The 21,440-nt window shown below is 34.9% G+C and overlaps 1 protein-coding gene and 1 pseudogene across 5 annotated transcripts in view; one reads left to right on the top strand and one right to left on the bottom strand.

Moving 5' to 3' along the window:
* Positions 1–21,440, top strand: part of Pcdh15 (protocadherin related 15) — a 1,075,820-nt gene that overhangs the window by 776,061 nt on the left and 278,319 nt on the right. The window lies entirely within an intron of this gene.
* On the bottom strand, positions 10,630–20,985 carry LOC105943971 (annotated as a pseudogene).

Raw genomic sequence — 21,440 nt, 5'->3', positions numbered from 1 at the left:
CTGTTAAGAATCACTGAGAATTATTCCATTGTATGTTACTGACTGAAAATTTCTCCTATTCTTATGGAGTTTGTGTCATGATAGGAAGAGCTAACTTATATAGAATGTCCAATTTGCCCTGAAATGCAGTACAATCTGCACAAATGTTAACTGAGTGAGTATTGTGTCCCTTGTGCAGAGATTCTGCTATTCATCAAATTTTACAGAAGAGTTACTAGAGAAAGAATTTATATGACTTATGATCACACAACTAATATGTAAATGTTTGTATATATGCATACTTTGAAAACAAAAAGTAATTTGAGATTTAAAAAGGGTAAGAAAATTGGCATGCATTTGAGAACATGCTCCACACACACACATTATATAGATAGATGCCTGTTCTTGCAGTTCATGTTAAGAAGGAGCTGGACACTATAATGCCTGAGGTGCCTTTGAATACCCTTTCTAGTTTTGAATTGTTTTATTCATATTTTGGGGAGTGTCCAAGGAAGAAAGCATCCCAAACTTAAAAGTCATTCAATCTTCAACTGGCAAAGTTGCCCCATTCATAATAATGGACTCTTCTAGCAAGGAGAATGACAGTAGCCTGTCACGAAATCCAATATGCATTTAATCCTTTGTAACACTAGATTCATACCAGACACAAGAGATTCTGAGATGGTGGATGCTTGCTAGCAAACAAAAGAGGTTTTAAAACAAATATCAACACTAAGTTTCATAGACAAGCACTCTAGTGATAGAATTTAAAGCAGTGCTTCATGAGTTAAATGCCATACTAAAATTCTAGACAACTGAAATTTAGCCATCACATATAGGTTATACATTCATTATCTAACTACAGATCTATCATAAGTTTCAAACTTAGGTTTCTCATTGGTTCTAGAAAATTCTCCTCTTTTCATAGATGTCTTATCGTCCTTTCTTACTGAACACACCAGTACCCACTGTTCTGTTGCATACTGCAACCTAGGGGTGGGGAGCAGGTCATTGCTGATTTCAACTGAGACTTCAGTAACTCACCTCTCAAACTCATCAAATCCTGAACACCCTAACCTGGTAACTGTTATTCCAGTGTTTGGCTTCCAAATAGGACTTTTTTTTTTAAATAGGAAATGCAATATGACATATTTCTCTAAAATTCTACTTTCAAAGTGAATTTTGTTGATGTTTGTAATTAATTTCAAAAATGTTTTATTTTATGAATTTTTTTTCAAATAGGAATGCCCAGTTTCAGCATATCCATTTTAAGAAATTCTCTCAAATCTGAACAATCAGTCTCAAGTTTCTCTTCTCTTAGCCATCTTCATATAAAATTATTATTTTCAAAATATATTTCTGACCTTTGCTATTGATGTTTTTCATTGTATACCAAATGAATCCCAAAACTTTAGTGTTTCATTGAAAGTAATATTATGTCTGAACATTTCTAATCCAATCTCTTCTAACTCAAAAGTACAGCTTATTACCTTGCATATGACCTCGTATTTCCCTGAGTTATCCTTTCATCCTCTATTTTGTCTATTGAACTTATATTTGTTATTGAGGGTTCATCTTGTCTAAGCTTAGACAAGAGGTTTCTGTTGTTTCTCGTTCACTACATTATGAATTCTTTAAATTCCTAATTTTCATTAGGGAACCCAATCACTTTATGTAGTAAATGTTCATACAGTAAATTTTGACTTGATTAACTAGTTAGAATGCTAAAAAAATACACATTATTAATCAAAAAACTGAATACAAATGGAAATAAGCATTACTCGGCCCTATTTCTAAAAGACCCCAATGTGGATATGTAAAGGATGTACATAATGTAATCACAGCACACCAAACAGCCATAGTTTTATTTTAGTATGCTTAATTTTTTCAGTGATGAATATGATGAAAAACGCTACCATACCTGGCCACTGTCTACCTACTCTTCAAAAAAGAGTCTAACAGGTAGTCCTTCTACAGTAAGCATTCTTCCCTGGGGTCATGAAGAATCACTTGTCATAGTAAGTTAATGTTTGTTTGCAAGTTAATAATAATAATGTTTGTTCATCCTTACAAAAACTATCCCAAATATTCACTTAAACCAACACTGATGCTTTATAGGTCAATTATTCCAAAGGATTTCCTATGGATCCAGGGACACTAAGCATGAAGAAGAAACAACTGGACCCTAGATTGCCCACAGCCTTTAGTGACAGGGCTGTCCACCAAATTGTTGAAGGGACTAATTATACAGTTATACAGACATCCATGTGTCTGTTACCAATGTTCACAGACACGTATTTCTCAGACACAAATGACTAGGATACCTTCTTTTGCAGTCATGTTCACATTGCTGGTAGAAATCACCCAACCAAGAACAGCTTGTGGGAAAAGAGGTTTATTTTGGTGTACAGGCTTGAGGGGAAGCTCCACAATAGCAGGAGAAAACAGTGGCATGAGCAGAGGGAGGACAACACCCTGGCCCTCATAAGGGGGACAACAGGAACAAGAGAGTGTGCTAAACACTGGCATGGGGAAACTGGCTATAACACCCATAAGCCTGCCCCCAACAATACACTGCCTCCAGGAGGCATTAGTTCCAAATCTCTATCATCTGGGAACCTAGCATTCAGAACACCTAAGTTTATGAGGGATACTTGAATCAAACCACAACATTCTGCCCCTGGACCCTATAAACTGATAACAATACATGATGTAAAATGCAGTACATTCATCCAATTTTAAAAGTCCCCTTATTTTTCATCAATTCCTATGATGTTCAAACATCCCCCATAATCAAAGGTCTTTTAACTGAGCCATAATACCAAAAAAACAATTCCCCCCCAAACCCATAATGGCACAGAATAAACATTCAAACTGCAAAAGATGGCACTGAACATAGCAAAGAAACACTCAAGAAATACATAATTTAAACAAGGCAAAGACCAAACTCTGTAGTTCCAAGTCCAACAACTTTGGCCAGTGACAAGTCTCCAAGTCTGATAATTCTAACGAGCAACAAGTCTCTGGCATTCCAATTCCACCTCTCCAGCTAGGCTACTCACAGTCCTGGAAAACTTCATCTGGGGCCGGCAGCTCTCCTTGGCAGCTATCTAATGGTCCCCACATCTCCACTGAGTCTCCACTGCAACCCATGGTCCAGGCTCACTATTCCATTGGGTCTCCACATAGGCATCCAGCAAACCTGCTTCACACTGCCCACGGCCATTTCCAAAACACAAGACCATGTTGCAAACTCAATGACCCTCTCTTTCCTGCATTTCTTATACTCCACAATACCAGGTAGGGTGCCAACATGTAAATCCAGGGGGCAGATAAAGCAGACTTTGAAGAACAGGACACTCCTTGAGTACTCAGGCCCCTTCAGAAGAGTCTACATTCTTCCTATTGCCCCAGTGAAGGTCAGCTGGCCCAATCTCAAAGGTTGTAATCTCTCAATTGCAGCTGAACGGGCAGCAGTTCACCCAAAGATTTTTATTTCTATGCCATATCCCTCTGCTCACACCATTTCATTTCTACACAAAGCAACCCTGCACAACTTCTCAGGACACAAGCATAACAGCAAGCTTCCCACACAAACTGTTCCTAGCCCAGTCCAAGTAAACTCTTTCTCACCCTCATAATCCAAACCTCACAGTCTATAATACTTACTGCATTCAGGTTTTTCAACTCTGACCAGAATAGTCCATCAAGCTGTACTTACAGAATTCAAAGTGTCTCTTAAGCTAAGGTTTCAAATCCTTCCACATTCCTCTTGAAAATCAGCTCCAAAAGGCCAAAGCCACACAATCAGGTGTCTAGCAGCAATTCCACACTTCGGTACCACTTTACCGTTGCAGTCGGATTCTCATTGCTGATAGAAATCACCCAACCAAGAGCAGCTTGTGGGAAAAAAGCGATTTATTTTGGCTTACCGGCTTGAGGGGAAGCTCCACAATATCAGGGGAAAACAATGGCATGAGCACAGGTTGGACATCACCTCCTGGCCTACATAAGGTGGACAACAGGAACAAGAGACTGTGTTAAACACTAGCATGGGGAAACTAGCTCTAATACCCATAAGCCCACCCCCAACAATACTACTAATGCTGGGAGGCATTAGTTCCCAAATCTCCATCAGCTGGGAACCTAGCATAAAGAACACCTAAGTTTATGGGGGACATATGAATCAATCCACCACACCTTCAATTTCATGCAGAGGAAACAAATATCTAAACAACTAGAGCAGAATTCAGTCAACCATGATACCGATGTAAAGTTATTGTACAGTTTTCCCAGTGTTGTGTGAATCACAGAGAGAAAGGGTATCCACTGTTGTGATCATTAGTCTGAAAACCTGAATAGATTCAACAGCAATATATCTTAATTATAGGTAATGAAAAATATTAGCAATTTTCAGTAGACCAATTAAAGTATGAGAAACAATAAATGAATTGAGTTTGTTACAATAGGTGAATCATGAAAATAACTCTTTTACTGAGGGATAAGACCATTTCCTTATGAAGGATAGTATTAATTTGCAATAACATTTATACTATGCTTCTCTATTTTATAGGAAAACAAAAAATGCAAGTCACTTAACTTGTGGTGAATATTGTTAACTTTTCTTATACATACATTTTGAAACTCTGGTGGAAAGAAATTAGAGATTTTACTTATCACAATGTAGGGCAAATTATAAGAACCCAGTATGAGTGGGAAATCTGTGGAATTTTGGAATTGTTGATTTGTATAAGTAAGCATTGATTTTCATGAGTACTAAGAAAGATTTATGTAACACAACTACTATCTGGCAAACATATAGAGTTTAATAACAATTATTGTTACTATTATCAATGATGCTCAAATTTTATCATCTGGCTGTGTGTCTACTTGATGACTCACTGAAAGCAATTAATTCAAATCAATTTCTAAATACATGACTGTATTTCTTTAGAATTCTACTTCAGAAACTGAGTTTTGTTGATATTTGTAATTAATTCAGTATAATTTTAGCCCCATGAAACAATGGGAAGATCATTAGCAGTATTTTTTTAAATAGGTTTGGCACTATAACTACTTGTGGTGAGGTAATTATGCAATGCATTATCCCTTTGTGCAGAGGCAATGACTGATGCAAAATGCCACAAGGTGATTAATACCGAAGCCAAAAATACATCAATGAACCACATTCTAGATTTCAACCTGAAAAGCATGCATCTTGCTCATTTTCTTTCCTTTTTTTAAAGAAATATAAAAACAAAGGATTTTAATAAAGTTTTTGAAATTACTCCAATAAGCCTCTCATTCTGCAGAGCTGCCTCAACGTTTCTGTTGCATCAATACAGCACAGAGACTTCATAGTGTTCAGGCTCTAATTCTGGGATCTTTAGATAGATGTCAACATGATTGATTGCCTCTCTCCCTCACTTCAACCTCAGAGCCTCACACCCCAGGGTTACTCTCAGCTGATAAGACCTGTGCCTTGCCACCAAGGTAGGGGCTGTCTTTTTCTTTGCACTTCTTTGTATGAGCCTGAGCTCTTCCTGCCTAAAACTTACTAGTGTTTGCCCTCCAGTTCACCAGAACTGCCTCTCTAGACCTTATCCCACCCCTGGGCTGTGGCAGAACAAATTAAGACTCCCTTTCCTGTAGATAATCCCTGATCTACGGCCTCTGGGATAGCTCAGGATTTAATAAAGATTTTTCTTTCAAGACTACCTCCCTGTTGTCTTTCAGGTGATGTAGAATGAAAAAAAATGGGCTTATTTTTTCTACCATTGTCCCAAGTACTGGAGTATAGTAATAAATTAATAAGTAATGGAACTACAGTGGTAAAAAGAAAATACAATATTTTGCTAAAAGTTAAGAAGTACTAGAAATTTCTTTTTGTCTTCAGAGTCCTGGCTTCTTCTGAGGGGAGGGCTGATTATGACTGGTGGCCACTTTTGGGAAGTGTTTGCATTGCTGCACATGAGGGAGGTGTATGGCTTGAGTTGTCTTCAGCTTCCTTCATTTTCTCTGAACTTTCTGGTGTGCTTTCATTTCTTCTCTATCTGTTCAAAGAATTGTTTCCATCTTTTATTGTTCTGATTCTGTCTTTTACCAGGTCACACTTAGGAAGTTTCTAGCCTGCTATCTTACCTGGGAGTCATAAGGCTATTTTACTGAAAACAGATTACCTCTCTGATACAGTGGTTCTAAACTTACTTGGTTTTCAAGCTGCAGAACAAAGATCCATCTGATTGTACATTGTCTACTAATATATCCTACAGAGAAACACAGGGATGCTTAATAAATTCACTCTAGGTGAGGCGCCATAATGCTTTCAACTTGTATTGTTAGTTCCTGATGACTTTGAGACCTTGAGGACATATGACATATTAGCCAAGGTCTACTCTTGTCCTTACTTCTACTTTTGTTTCTTTAGCTCATTTGTCACACCAGACTATGCTGTTAACAGCATACATTAGTACAAGTTACTTGCTCTCATTTTGTGTTACTTTTTATGAGAAAACATAAACAAATATCTATTTACCTCACATAGAGCACTAATTGCAAGCAAAATAAATGATTTCACTCAAGTCTAGCTTGTTGAGTTCATGAGGTTATTGGGAATACTTACAGTAACAAGGTTGAAGTTGTTACTTAAAGGAACATAGATAAGGAGTTACTTACAGGAGCATGAGAGAGTTTTACTTATATGAACAATGGTTAAAGAAGAAAAAAGGTTACTTACCGTAACATGGCTAAAGAGTTATTTACAAAGGCATGGGTAGGGGTGGCTTATAGTAGTATGGGTGACCCAGGCAACAAAAGATCAATCCAGACATGATGGTGGATCATGAAAGATACCTCTCTGGAGCTTCCTGCCTAATTTTCAGTATACTGCATGGAAAGGTCTCCTGTAGTAATTGTTTATTATTTTAGGAGGGGGACATTGTGAGTCTTAGAGCTTGCTGAGCTTCCCAAGTCAGGTTCAACTAACTTTATATGTCTTATGAACCTCTCTTCTTCTCCCACTGGGGACAATATAGGATTGTTTCAATTAGAATAATATAGCTATACAATACCTGGTTAAACTCTAATTGCTTCCAGTTACAGCAAGAATGATGTCACAATGTTGAAATAAGGGTTCTGGGCAACACAAAATTTAATCCATGCCTCTTCTGGCATGGCTCTTATTTTGTTCCATGGACTTTCTAAGTGTGTTCACATAGTTTGTGTTCATGCTGAGTCTGACCTGTGGTCAGTATATTCTCATGATGAAATCATGTTTCACAAAACAGTATCATGTTCTGTTTCCTAACAACCATTCTAAAGTAGATTGCTGCAAAAAAGATCCAAATTGTTTAAAAGGTTGTATTTATTTTCAATTGCTATATAAAAATAAACAGAATTCATGACACTTCTGTTATAATTTAAATGATATGTCGTGCTTGAAGTGGGTCATAGTCATATTGATGATCTATGTCAACAAATAATACATAACACAGCTGATTTCATCTTCATGAAATTGAAACAAAATCTTGACATACTCGATAATCAAAGAATAATTGCCAAAATCATTGTAAGCAGTTACTGTGATAATGCCAAAGTATTATGGTAAGCATCCAAGAACTCTACATCCCTAATCAGGAACTTCGACAGAAAATTTATATGAAGAAACTTCTTCCTGAAAACTTGCTCATAAGGTGACGTTTTCAGAAAAGAGGAAAAGGAGGAAATGTAAATGACATAAGTGGGCTTCTGCAGGAAGTATCTCTGACATGATTTAAGGTCATAGAAAAGTTTGTGCCTATCAGTATCATATGCATGCTTTGGGTTTGAGAGTTATTTAAAATCCTATTATCTACACTTGTTTCTCAATCTGGTTGCTTTGATATGAAGTGTCACAGTAAGGAAGGTCTTTAATTGAATACTGTGATTGTAAATATTTCCTGTGTTCAGATGCAATTTTATCCCACAGTATTTAATGATGGGATATGTCATATTGGTAACTCACATTGGGCCCTGAGAATTATTTTTTAACACATTGCAAAATAGGTAACCAATAAAGCAAGTGTGATATGACCTTTAGTTATGTTTTTCTAGTCTCAAACTTAAATTGATGTTAGTATAAAATAGTGACATATTTCCACACATTGGAATCTTCAGGGGATTTTAGGCATATATGCATATCAGTACTAAAAGAAATGCTGGTAGTAACCTACTTTCAAAATAATTAAGCTCCAATAATTGGTTTGTAAACTAGGCATTTGGAAAATAGGACTTTTTTTTTCTTAGAAATAATATCACTATTGATCTTAGGGTTTTTTTTTGTTTTTTTTTTTTTGTTTTTTTTTTTTTTTGATTTTTCTAGGTATGGTCTCACTCTAACCCAGGCTGACCTGGAATTCACTATGTAGTCACAGGGCGGCCTTGAACTCAAGGTGATCCTCTACCTCTGAGTGCTGGGATTAAAGGTGTGCACTACCACGCCCGGCTGATTTTAGATTTTTTTTTTTTTGAGTCTGAAGAAATTTATACACTTTACTTTAGTAAAAATATATTCCAAGATTACGTATGGAATAGCAGATTGACATTATATCCTCATTAATTCTCTGGCTAGTAAAATAGGCCTGCACCTCGTAGGTTGAGGTGTCACTCTGAGTCGAGCAATTCTTATTTCTATGCCTTTACAGATTTTTTTGTTGTTGTTCATTTTTATTTGTTTAGCTGAGAGTGAGAGAGAGAGAAAGAGGGAGAGAGAAAAAATGGGCATACCAGGGCCTCCAGACAATGAAAACGAACTCCAGATGCGTGTGCCCTGTGCATCTGGCTAACGTGGGTCCTGGGGAATCAAGCCTCGAACCAGGGTCTTTAGGCTTCACAGGCAAGTGCTTAACTGCTAAGCCATCTCTCCAGGCCCCTGTACCTATTCTTATACCAGAGAAAAATCTAGATATAAATAAATCTCATCACACAATAAATTTTCCTTTTCAAATATAATTAAAATCAGTTTAAATAGTATATGTTTTAATATTTTCTTTAGTGTTAAAGTGAACTAAAACTAATTTAAATAAAAATATACAAATGACCCAAACAAAAGCCTGAGGTCAAAGAAAAAGGCTATTATTAGAGTTTCTTCTATGTATGATTTATGTTACATAAAATATCTTATTACAATACAGTTCTAATTAATTTTAGTGTGTTCAGGACATCATTAAAGGTATTCTTAATCTGGGTGGGTATTATATGATACACATTTGTTTCTTACAATTTTGGGTACTGCATCCTATACAGCAGGGTTCAGAGAATCCTGAAAGAGGACTAGAATATTCTGCAGTGCATCATAAAAGTCTCCTGACAAGAATTCAACTTTTATTTCTGATCTTTATGAACATTGGATGACTGGTATCAAAGAGCTATCAGTGAAATGAAATAATGAATTCCTTGAACTTTTAGTCCTGCTTAAATCTTTAAAATTATCAATTTATTAGTAGGTTTTTGATACATTGCAAAAGAATCTCCAAACCTGCCTAACCACATTAGCCATTACAGCTAGTTCCTAAAACAATGTAATATAAATCAGAGTGTGGTAAATTTGGAAAAGACTCTGCTACTTTAAAATATTACAACCAAAAGGTAGCAACTTTCATACAATACAATGTTTTAATTGTCTCAAAGGTATAGAGGTGGTGAGACGGCTAGGTGGGCAAAGTACTTGCTACATAAGCATGAAGACCTGAATTGGGATCCCCAGCACCCACATAAAATATGTACAGTTATATAAATGGGTATAGCTATATTCTCAATGCTTGGGAAGCAGAGACAGGGAGACTTCAATAGTTTGCTAGTTAGCTAATCTAGTTGAGTTGGTGAGTTCCAGGTTCAGTTAAATACCTGTCAAACAATAAGGTAGAAAGTGATAGAGGAAGAGAACAGATGTTTACAGATAGACCTTACACACACATTTGTACACAAGTACATCTGTATTAACACACACAAAGGCCTACAGACATGCAGGCATAGCACTCACACATGCACGTATAAAAAATATTTAACAAACATCTATATACAAATACTCTCAAATCTAGTGAAAATTTTGAAATCCAGTCTTATTCATTTACCCATTCTTATTATTTATATGTTTCTTTGCTTATTGAGATAGGATCTCATGTAGTACAGGCTGGTCTTCAACTCCTGTTCTTCCTGTTTCCAACTCCTGGCATGCCAAGTGCTGGGATTAAGATATAAACTACCAGGTCTGGCTCTATTTCATATTATTAAATCTCATTTAAAATTGTGATTATAATTTTAATTTTGGCATTTCTTTACTTAATTCATGTATCCCCCACAGCTCTACTGATGTCTGAAGTGCCAAGTGAGCCAGGTTGACTATCTATTTCATCTCATTGGGAATGCCAAATTGCCAGCTGTTACTTTAGTGTAAAACTCCAGGATAAAACGCATATAGGGAGTTTTATTCATATTTTTCCTTTCTTGTTTTTGTTAGTCAATATTTTAATTACTATAATTTTATAATATAAAAATATGCCTTTACTTCTGCTGTTGAAAAATGCCAACACAGATGGATAGATTCCTTAAAATCTTCCTTCAGTGAGAATGGACTTCCAGAGCCATCCATTTAGTGTTGATACTTGGGCTCATTTACTTCACAGTTCTTTTCTGCATAATGAGGAGAGCATTACTTAAACAGAAACTATGATTAAATGTATCACATTAAGGGATGCTTTCAGTTCAGTTATTTCCCATGCATCATGAAAGGAAAATTTTAAAAATGAACAAGTAAAAAGAAAAGCTAAAGCTAAAGATGAAGAAAATGGGCCCATATCAGAGCCCTGATTATCAAAAATATTATCCATACTAATGCAGTAGAGTTACACTCTTCAAAAATACTGCAAATAATAGGTTAGTCCCTCTATTACTACCATCTAGTGGTTACCTACACCGATTCATTGATTTAAAAAAACTCGGTTTCCTGTCTTGTACTATAAGTGAGAATTAATTACTTCTCTTTGCCAGTAGGTTTATTCTCTTATCCACATTTTAAATTGCCACATTTTATTTTTATAATCATAGAAGCTGTCTTATTGTGTTCCCAAAGACACTGACTACTGCTCACCTGTCATAAAGAACTTCTAAATCTTTTTAATGCTTTTATCTACAATATAGTTATTTGCTTCTTTTTGGAGAAGACAGTAAGCCATTAAAACTATGCAGAGTTATGACAAATCTAATAAAATATTTATTTCTACCTCAAGTGGAGACTCATTTCCTTAATTATAAATTCAGATGTTATGATTAACTTAAATCTTATGAACATAAAAAAGTTAGAGAAGGGGCTGTTAAGATGGCTTAATAGTTAAGGTATTGCTTGCAAAACCTAACCACATGGGTTTGATTCTATACATATATATGTGTGTGTGTATATATATTATATATGTGTGTGTGTGTGTGTGTGTGTGTGTGTGTGTGTGTGTGTATATATATATATATATATATATATATATATATATATATGTATGTATGTATTTTTAAGAGCAACAACAGGGTTCTTTTTATTGAGTGTTTTACAAGAGGTTCAGCCAAACAGACCAAAGCCATGTCGTCATCAGACTCTTCTTTCTTCGCTCCACTTTCTTCTCCTCAGCTGGGGCAGCAGCGGTGGCAAGGGCAGGACCTCCTGTGGATGCAGCACCGGCCGCAGGGGGAGCTGCCCACCGGCCCCTACAATTCAGGGGAGACTCCTGATGTTGACATTGGCCAGAACCTTTGCAAACAAGCCAGGCCAAAAAGGTTCAACACTCACACTGGCTGCTTTAATGAAGACGTTGATCTTATCCTCCCTGACGGTCACTTAACCATAGTGCAGGATGAGAGCTGAGGAGATGCAGGCCAGCTTGGAGACTGAGGCCAAGGTGAGGACTGTCCAACACACCAGTCGCAGCCGAATGAAGTGAGGGCCTCACCTCAGCGCATCCTTAGCTTCCTCTGAAAAAGAGCACCCTGGAGGCAGCTGAGGAGAGTAAAATTATTTTTTAAACAGAAACGCCCCCACCAAATAACTAACTGCCTGCTGCTCCCAAAATTCATAACCCAAAACCTTATAGGGAATACTTCTAACCCCACTGAGAAGGGTCCCCAGTGGAACAGGGGCAGGGATGAGGAAAAAGAGGGTACCAACACATGATATATCCGTATGAAATATGTTGATAACAATAATAATGATGATGGAAAAAAGTTAAAGTCATTTTAAATGTCTGTTATTTATTATTTATTTATTTGTTGTGTGTGTTTGATGCATGTATGTGCATGTGTGTTCATGGGTACAAATGTTAGAATGCACTTGCCGCGTTGTGCTTGGGATGGTCAGAGGACAATTTTGCAGGATATGACCTTGCACTTTTCACCTGGTTTGAGGCAGTGTCTCTTTCTTGTTATTGTTAGGATATGAAGACTTGGGCAGAAAGGTCTTATCTATTAATTCATCTCCCCAGTCCCTAATGGTTTGGGGGGGTTGCTTGTATTTTTTTTGTTTGTTTATTGTTGTTGTTTGGTTTTGTTTTTTGGGGGGAGGTGTTTTTGTTTTTTGAAGTAGGTTGTCACTTTAGTCCAGGCTCCGTTGGAACTTATTCTGTACACCCAAGCTGGTCTGGAACTCACAGAAATCCTCCTCCCACCTCTGCTTCCCCAATGTTGGGATTAAAGGTGTGTGCCATCATACCCAGTAGATTTAATTTTTTTTTTTAATTTTATTTTTAGAGAAAGTAAGAGAGGGAGAGAGTGTGTATATGTTGCATACCAGGGCTTCAGCCCCTGCAATCAAACTCCAGATGCTTGTGCACCTAGTGGGCATGTGCAACCTTGTGCTTGCCTCACCTTTGTGCCTCTGGCTAACATGGGATCTGGAGAATAGAACATGGGTCCTTAGGCTTCACAGGCAAGCACCTTAACTACTAAGCTGTCTCTCCAGACTGATTGTTTTTTTTTTTTTGGTTTTTTTTTTTACATTACTTGGTAGTAGAAACCCATTGCAGGATTAAAAGTAATTTTGAATAACATGAGGAAAAGTTGTTTATATTCACAAAAACTTCCTTTTCATGTGCTCAAATCTCAGATATTACTTATCTCTAAATTTTTTTACCTGTTGCAAAATTTTGCTTTGTTTTCTACTGCAGTGGATAGTCCGGGAGTTGTCTGTTTTTCTGTGTGTGTGGTTCTTTCTCCTTCCAATCTCTCTTCCTGTTTTCCCCTTCTCTCTTCTTCCTCACTGCCTCATCACCCCCCTTTCTCTTCCACTGATTGGTTTGGAGAACTTATTGAAACATCAGTGAGTGGGTTGTAAACAGATTTCAGATTCAGTGGACCTAGGTTAAAAGCCAGAGAATTTGCAAGATTCCCTGTGACACAACGTCCTTAACTCCATCATGGGTAACTAGTTATATCATTTATACCATGGATGAAGGGTGAAGCTGTATTTAACAAAGATTTTTAGTACTAAATATGAGAGGATCCAATCTGCCCACAAAATAAACTGCAGTGATTGGCTCCAAAAATCAAACAATAATTGAAGATTGTGGTCCTGACTCCTTTAAAGAACCGAATTAAAGTCTATTAAAACGGCTATGCACAGTGTCACTGCCTTCATCACCTTGGTAAGAGGACATTTTTGGAAAAAAAAAAATGCTAAATAATTATTTTTTTAATACTTGCAATATTACTTTGAATTAAATGTCTGATATTTATCTGCAATTATATAATAGGTTGTGCTAGCACAAGACTAACAATTTAATTATACAGTGCCTTACTTCAAGATTTATTAATCTCATATGTAGATAGCTGAGGTGAAAGTGTTTTTCTCTCTGCAGCTATCTTGGCATCATTGATATCTACTTGTGACTTAAAATACTAACCTGATGAAATTGGCAAGTAAATTCTAAAACAAAAAGGTCCATGTTTTCTATACACAAGCTTTATTTCCATGGGGTACTCTGAATACATTTAATTATGATATTATGGTCTCATGAGGCTCTTTATGGGAGAACGTTTCACTTATATTTTGGATTTGCAAGGCAGAGTATTATTACTATTAAAGCTCATGTTGTCATTTAGTTCTAAGGATAAAGCATATTAATTAAGAATTGGAGCCAGGTGTGGTGGCACATGCCTTTAATCCCAGCACTGGGGAGGCAGAGGTAGGAGGATTGCTGTGAGTTCGAGGCCACCCTGAGAATACAGAATGAATTCCAGGTCAGCCGGTACTCGAGCAAGACCCTACCTCAAAAACCCCAAAAATAAAAATAAAGAGTTGGAAGCAAAGAGAAATATTTTAAATATTTTAAATACCTTTGGATAACAAAGATCTTTCCCATTTTACTTTTACAGGATTCCATGTGGCATTCTTAATCTGGAAACTTTTTGAAATTTTTATTTTCTTATTATTTACAGAAAATGATAAAGTTGCTAATGTCAAAAAAAATTTAAACCTCCTTTTTAAGTTGGGAATAGTTCATTACACAGGCTAAAAATTCCATGTAAATGAAGACAAGGTTGTGATCTTTCATATAATTAACTTCATGTCAAGGTTTGGGACACTTTAACAAAATTAAAATTTGGATTGTTGCCTAGAGAGATGGCTTAGCAGTTAAGGCATTTGTCTGCAAAGCCAAAGGACCTCGGTTCCATTTCCCAGGACCCAAGTAAACCAGTTGCACAAGGCAGGTACATGCATCTAGAGTTCATTTGCAGTGGCTGGAAGCCCTGGTGTGTCCATTCTCTCCCTCTCTCTCTCTGCCTCTCCCTCTCTCCCTCTCTCTCTCTCTTTCTCTCTCTCTCTCTCTCTCTCTCTCTCTTTCTGCCTCTTTCATACTCTCAAATAAATAAATTTTAAAAATTTTGCATTGCACTGTCAACAACTTACAAGTATATGTCTTTAGAACTAGAAATCAATTGTTTTCATTTTAAGCATGGGATTTTTTGATTATTACAGAAAAGGTAAATGCATTTTTGTTATAATATTCCATGGAGACAGATTTAGTTTCATGTACAGAAAATTTACTTTGCCATCACTATTTTCATATATCTTCATCAATCCTATAGCAAACAGAGAAACAGAGCAGGTACTTAATATAAATAAATCCTTGCATATGATAATTCCTGTGATATTGATGGTAGATTTTGTAGATGCAGGAACATCTACAAAAAGGAGACAATGACCACTTGAATGAGATAAAGGAGCAATCAGTGCACTAAGAACTAGAAAATACAGATGTCAAAGTAAAGTAAAACTAATAAAGGTATTATTCTACATATACATATTCATTTAAAAATTAGCAATAAAAGCCAGGAATGTTGGTGCATCCCTTTTAATCCCAGCACTTGAGAAGCAGAGCTAGAAGGAACCCTGTGAGTTTGTGGCTAGCCTGGGACAACAGAATGAGTTCTAGGTCAGCCTGAGCTAGAGTGAGACCTTATTTCAAAAAAAAAAAAAAAAAAACAATAAAAGAAAGAATATAACAACTAATTGTTAAGAGTGGAGATGGTGTCAGCAATTGTGTGGGCAGGGCCCCAGGAGGAGTGCACGGAAAGATACTTTGAAGAAAGGGGGGATGACTTTGTAAATGTCCTTGATTCCATTTACTTTAATTATTCCACAAAATCCTGGAAAGTTTCTCATCTTAATTAAAATGTAAAGGAACAAGAAGTTAAATACATTTGTCAGCAGTTAATGTATAATTTGTATTATTATAGCCTAATGACAGCAGTAATCTTGCATTAATATCATTTTGATGGATCATATTTTAAAATAATGTCAAAACAAGTTTTGATTAGCCCATGGTTTCTAGGAAAGTCACAATCACTATAAAAAAGCCTAATATCTCACATTGCTTTCATCTCCCCTTTCTCTGATAAACCAGAACTGTACCCCATGTAGTTGCCTAAAAGTGATTTATATAAATGTCAATGTAAACAATTGAAACATAAAAAGATTAAAATTATAAAGATATGAGTTCCAAGTAATTAATTTTTATATATCTAAGATGTCTGTAAGAAAAGCAGACATAATTAAAGAAATTACTACTAATGTGATGAGAAAATGAATAAGATGTGAAAGGCCAGTCACTGCCACTTCCCCTTAGAGAAATGTGCAATGTCTGCAAATACTTATTAGAAACAAGAGCCAAGTTCTATAACATTGGATGGTAAATTAATAGAGTTGATCTAAAATATATTTCCTTATTACTCCAAGTGATGCTATTTATATACCTTCTCCACTACATGACATTCTGAACATGAAACTATTCCCTTGGCAAATATGTGACCAAAGCTGTCTAATTATTTCTATATAATGCAATATTGTATTTTAGGTTTTATTATGAGAGATGATATATAATCTACAATAAGTATTTAAAACATACTTAGAAATTGGAGCCATATGAATATCAACATATTTACTTTTCTTATGAAAACAAGAAATTTTTCAGTAGGCCATACTGTAAAATGTTGGAATTTGAAGCTGAAATTATAAAAATCATGCCCCAAAAGTCCTCTTCTACTTTGCTTAACTTTATAAATGTTCACCTAGTTTTCTTATTTATGTTCAGTAATACGTTGCTTTATATTTTCTTACAATAGTCTTTTTTTTTAATTTTGTCACATACATTCATTAGAAGTGAAATGATAGTAAATATATATTGAAAACAGAAGTTAGAAACAAGTTCCAATGTATACTGCATACATAAAACATAAATGTTTAATGCTGGAAGTAAAAGAAGTAAGCATAGGAAACTAAAGATTGATTAGGTTGGATGAGAACTCAAACCAGGAAGAACTGAAATCCAGGTTTGTAGAATGGGCAGAGATCTTAACAGGGGCTGATAATAAGAATGTATATTCTGTAGAATTAACTTCACCTTGTTTTTGAGATTGGTCTCTCATTGAATCCATAGCTCATCAGTTTAGCTAAATAGCTTATAAACAGGTCCTGGGAACCCAGCTGCCTCCATTTCCCCAGGTGAGGATTATAGGCATACACAATTCTTGTCTTTGTATGTACATATAGAGATCCTAACTCAGGCCCTCATACTTGTGTGGCAAGCCCTAGCCATACTTTAAGTATTCAAACTATAGTTTTTAGAGAATTATTACTGTCTTTACTCAATTTTTATTATTTCTACTTTTTTTGATATTATGGTTCTTTCATAGTTTCAGCCTTTACTATATGCAAATTTTCTATAAATAAATTTTCACTGCTACTAAATTTTAAGTATAGCTTACTTTGATTCATGTTTTGCACTATAAATTAAATTGTATTAATTATTTTGACTATTTTTTTTTCAGTATTCAGGGTTTTCTTGAGTTGTTTTGTTTTGTTTTTGAGACAGTCTTATGAGTCAGAGGGTGGCCTTCAAGAAAGCCCTTGAAGTTTTGGTTCTCCTGTTTCTGCCTCCTGAGTTTCAGCATGCACCACCACATTGAGTTTATGTGGCACTGAGAATTGAACCTAGGGCTTTATGCAGTCTAAGCAATGTAGCAATTACCCTTTCCTCTAACCCTAGCTGACTTTTACCTAGTGATTTTTGTCTCACATTTTGTTCATAGAATATAGCCAGTGTAAAATCTTTTTAATCTTGAATATCTCTGTAAATTTACTTATAATATACTGATAACCTTAGCTAAATAATAAAAAATTGTTTCATTCATGTAGAAAACTTATTACTTTTCTGCTCTTAAAAATACTGAATATTTTTATTAACTATGAAATAAATGTACAAAATTAATTCCCATATAATTGTACTATCTTTTTAAATTATTCTGATATGAATGTTGCATGGACTAAGACTGATAACTAGTTCCCTGGATTGCAAATTCTTTTTTCACTGAAAGCCAAGGAAGGAAGAACTTAGCAGATTTGGGATACAGAGCAATAGGAAATCTCATATAAATCTATTCGACTTTCTTAAAAAGCATCCATTTTTAAAAGACTGTCTTTATTTACTTATTATCAAATTAATTTAATTTTAGATTCTACTTTCTGTAGATTCCAGCATTTTTTACTTGATAGCACCCTTTTGATAAATCATTTAAGTTAATTAAAAGATCTCACTTGACAAATTATTTCTCACTTCTATTATCCTCTATTTTCATCAAAATACTGGATCTAATAGAAATAATTTTAATGTCAATGTCAATTGCCAGCATATTAATTTAAACCACAAACAACTGCATATTGGCACACAATGAGTAGAATAATACTTTTCACTGTGTTATTGCAACAGAGTCCTGAGTTACTCGACAGCCATACAATTAATCAAGTAACAGGCTACACACTGAATCTAAGTGAACTATAAATAGAATCAAGTCTATGGACTGCTGTAAACGAAATTAAAATTGTATTTCAGAACTTTGGGTTCCTTAAATGACATGATTTAAATGATGATTCATTTTTCTTTCTACTGGTGAAAGTGTCCAGTAGCGTGTCGTCTTTCTTATGTGAAAATAAGACTAGCACAATCAGCCTCTAAAGATTTTGAGGAGATTATGTGACATACTTTTACAAGAGAAATGACTTTATCTTACAGTAAATACTGTCTTCTAGAATAGTCTAAGGTGAAGATGTATGAGATATGTGATATTTTAATGAAAATTTGCCTCAGTACCCTCATCTAATTAAATTCCAGCCACACACACTACATATTATTGCATTCTTACATGATGACAAAAGAGGATGAAAACCACTATACTTTATTCATATCCATCTTGTGCACCCCTTCTGTTGTTAAATTGTGTGAACTCAATGAATGCAAAGGAACAATTTACCAAGTCCAAACATAAACAAAAACTAAAATGTGTGCCTACGGAAAATGCAGCTTGTTTATGGTAGGAAGAAGGGAATCTTATTGACACCTGATAATTAAATATTAGAACATTGCTTATTAATATGACTCAGGTATAAAGCTTTACAGTTTATAATAAACACAAAGGCCAACCACAGCTGCAGCTGTAGTGGAAAATTACTAAAATCTTTTTGTTGTTGGTGGTGGTGTCTTTTTAAGTACCTAAATTATTGGGAGAAAATTTGGTTCATTGTATGCAGTTCCCTAACAAATATCATATACAATATAGTGGAAATAGTGGCCATACATAATAACTGAAAATCTATTATTTCCATTGCTGTTCTAGTACTCTTCCTTCTTTACTCTTATATTAATTTTTTTCAGAATTCCATCATGAAATGTATTAATATAATATTTTCAGTGGTGCAAGGTACATTTTGTTCAAAATGTGGACTGACTATTGTTATATAGCCACCAGCAAATGCTTTGAGGAATTATGGGAAGAAAGGAAAAAAAAAACACCTTTTCCAATGTCTGATTTTATATGTTAATATTAACATATAATATTTAATATGTTAGATGTACATGAATATCTAAATTGGTTTGGAGAGATGGCTTAGTGGTTAAGGTGCTTGCCTGTAAATCCTAAGGACCCAGGTTCAATTCCCCAATACCCATGTAATCCTGACGCACAAGGTAGTACATGCATCTGTTCATTTGCAGTAGCTAGAGGCCCTGACATGCCCATTCTCCCTCTCTCTCTCTCTCTCTCTCTCTCTCTCTCTCTCTCTGCCTCTCTATCTCTCTCAAATAAATAAGTAAAAATGAAATGTCTAATTGACACAATTATTTTTTTCAATAGATGTCTAGGTTGCTTTAAAACAAACAAATAGAAATGAAAGTTCTTTGAAGGAGTGTTGGGAAGAAAACTAGTACCTTTATACTCAGGACCAAAATATCCCATTCGATTTTTCAAATAATTCTTGTCTAGTCATCAAATAGCTGAAAGTTCAATATTTTTTATTTCAAGATACCAAAATGATAACTATCAACATTTAAAATGTGTCTTTGAAGTCAATAGAAAATAACCAGATAGCTACCATGTTCTAGGCAATGTGTTCATGGTTGCTGTAGAGGCTGTGATGGAGACAAATCCACCAGCTCAATGGAATCATACTCTATTAAGGTTTATAAATATATTCAGCAAGGCAGACTTCAATTTTAATTACATATTAATTATATATTAAAAATTCAAATATAAAGTAAATTCTTCCAAGGTAAATTGTATAACAATTCAAGTGACATGTTTTTCAGATATTGAAATGATCACAACCTTTTTATTTTAAATTTTCTTATTAGGCATTTTTTAAAAAATCTCTGTATAAGTTTTGAATAACAGAAATATCTATGAACTCTTTACAGCAAAATAAAATGCTTCTCTGAGGATTTGTTATTATGAAATATCCAACATCTGTAAGTGGCATCAGAGTTAAGAGGAAATAAACCTAAAAAAAATTGCTATAGTAGCTTTTGTGAAGGAAAAATGAAATGTCAAAGTGAAAATGTTTATGGTTCTTTAATCACAATCATCAAATTGTAACAAATGGAAATTTCAGACTGCATCCCACAGTGAGATCTAAACTGTACATGCACTTATACCTTACAGAATACCAAGCAAAACTCCACATTCCACATTGCCTTTCATTTGGCTTTCAACAATTATTCTGTTGGAAGCATTTCTGTAAAGCTTGTCATTGGAATAGGAATAGAAATTTAAATAGAATTCCTTATTTTTTTCATGCCTACGATATCATTCCTAAAATAAAGCTTGTTGTTCCATCTTAATGCCAATTCATTAAACTATATTAACTGTTCTTTACAAACTCATTTTGACATACCTCACTACCACCAAATTTGAGGAAAAGGTTGGTTGCTTTTGTTCAGTAAATAACACATGCTCTTTAGAAATTGTGTTTCTTACAAACATATTTTCTTGTTTCCTTTCAGTTTCTCATTTGTCCTCCTTTGTTCACCTTCACTGAAAGCTGAACATATGCTTCCAAGAAACAACAGAGTCTAATTGAATATATTTCTTACACATTCGACAAATTAAATTTCCAGTTGCCCACTTTTTCATGATTATGATATTCAGAGAACTTGGAAACATTGCCAGCATAAGAAAATTGCTGACAATGACTCAGACTTGACTCTGGCTCTGTTTTAAGGATCTTTAGAAATAAGAAAGTTTTATTTACTGAATGTATCTGGGCAAATAAAATATGAAATGTAAAGTATGCACAATATATAAAGAAAGGCTTTATATTTATATTTTATTGTCTTGTATGCAAAAGGATCTGAGTTCAATCTCCAGAATTCATGTTAAATTTTTTAAAAGCTGTGTGAGAATATATGCTTATAATCCCAGGACTAATAAGGTAGTATCTGGTGAATTTCTATTTTAAACACTGTGCAAAGAGGTCAATTTTATCCATGATATAATGGTATATCTAAAATTCAAAGATTTATTTTTTAAAAGTTTGTATAGTTAATAATAATGAAATGAGCACAATTTGGTAGATCTTAGATACCTAAACATTAGACACTTAAAAATATGTAACTTGG

This window comes from Jaculus jaculus, chromosome 18, assembly GCF_020740685.1.
Source record: "Jaculus jaculus isolate mJacJac1 chromosome 18, mJacJac1.mat.Y.cur, whole genome shotgun sequence".
Lineage (NCBI taxonomy): Eukaryota > Metazoa > Chordata > Mammalia > Rodentia > Dipodidae > Jaculus > Jaculus jaculus.
Note: the sequence above shows the minus strand (reverse complement) of the source record. Positions and strands in the feature narration are given on the sequence as shown.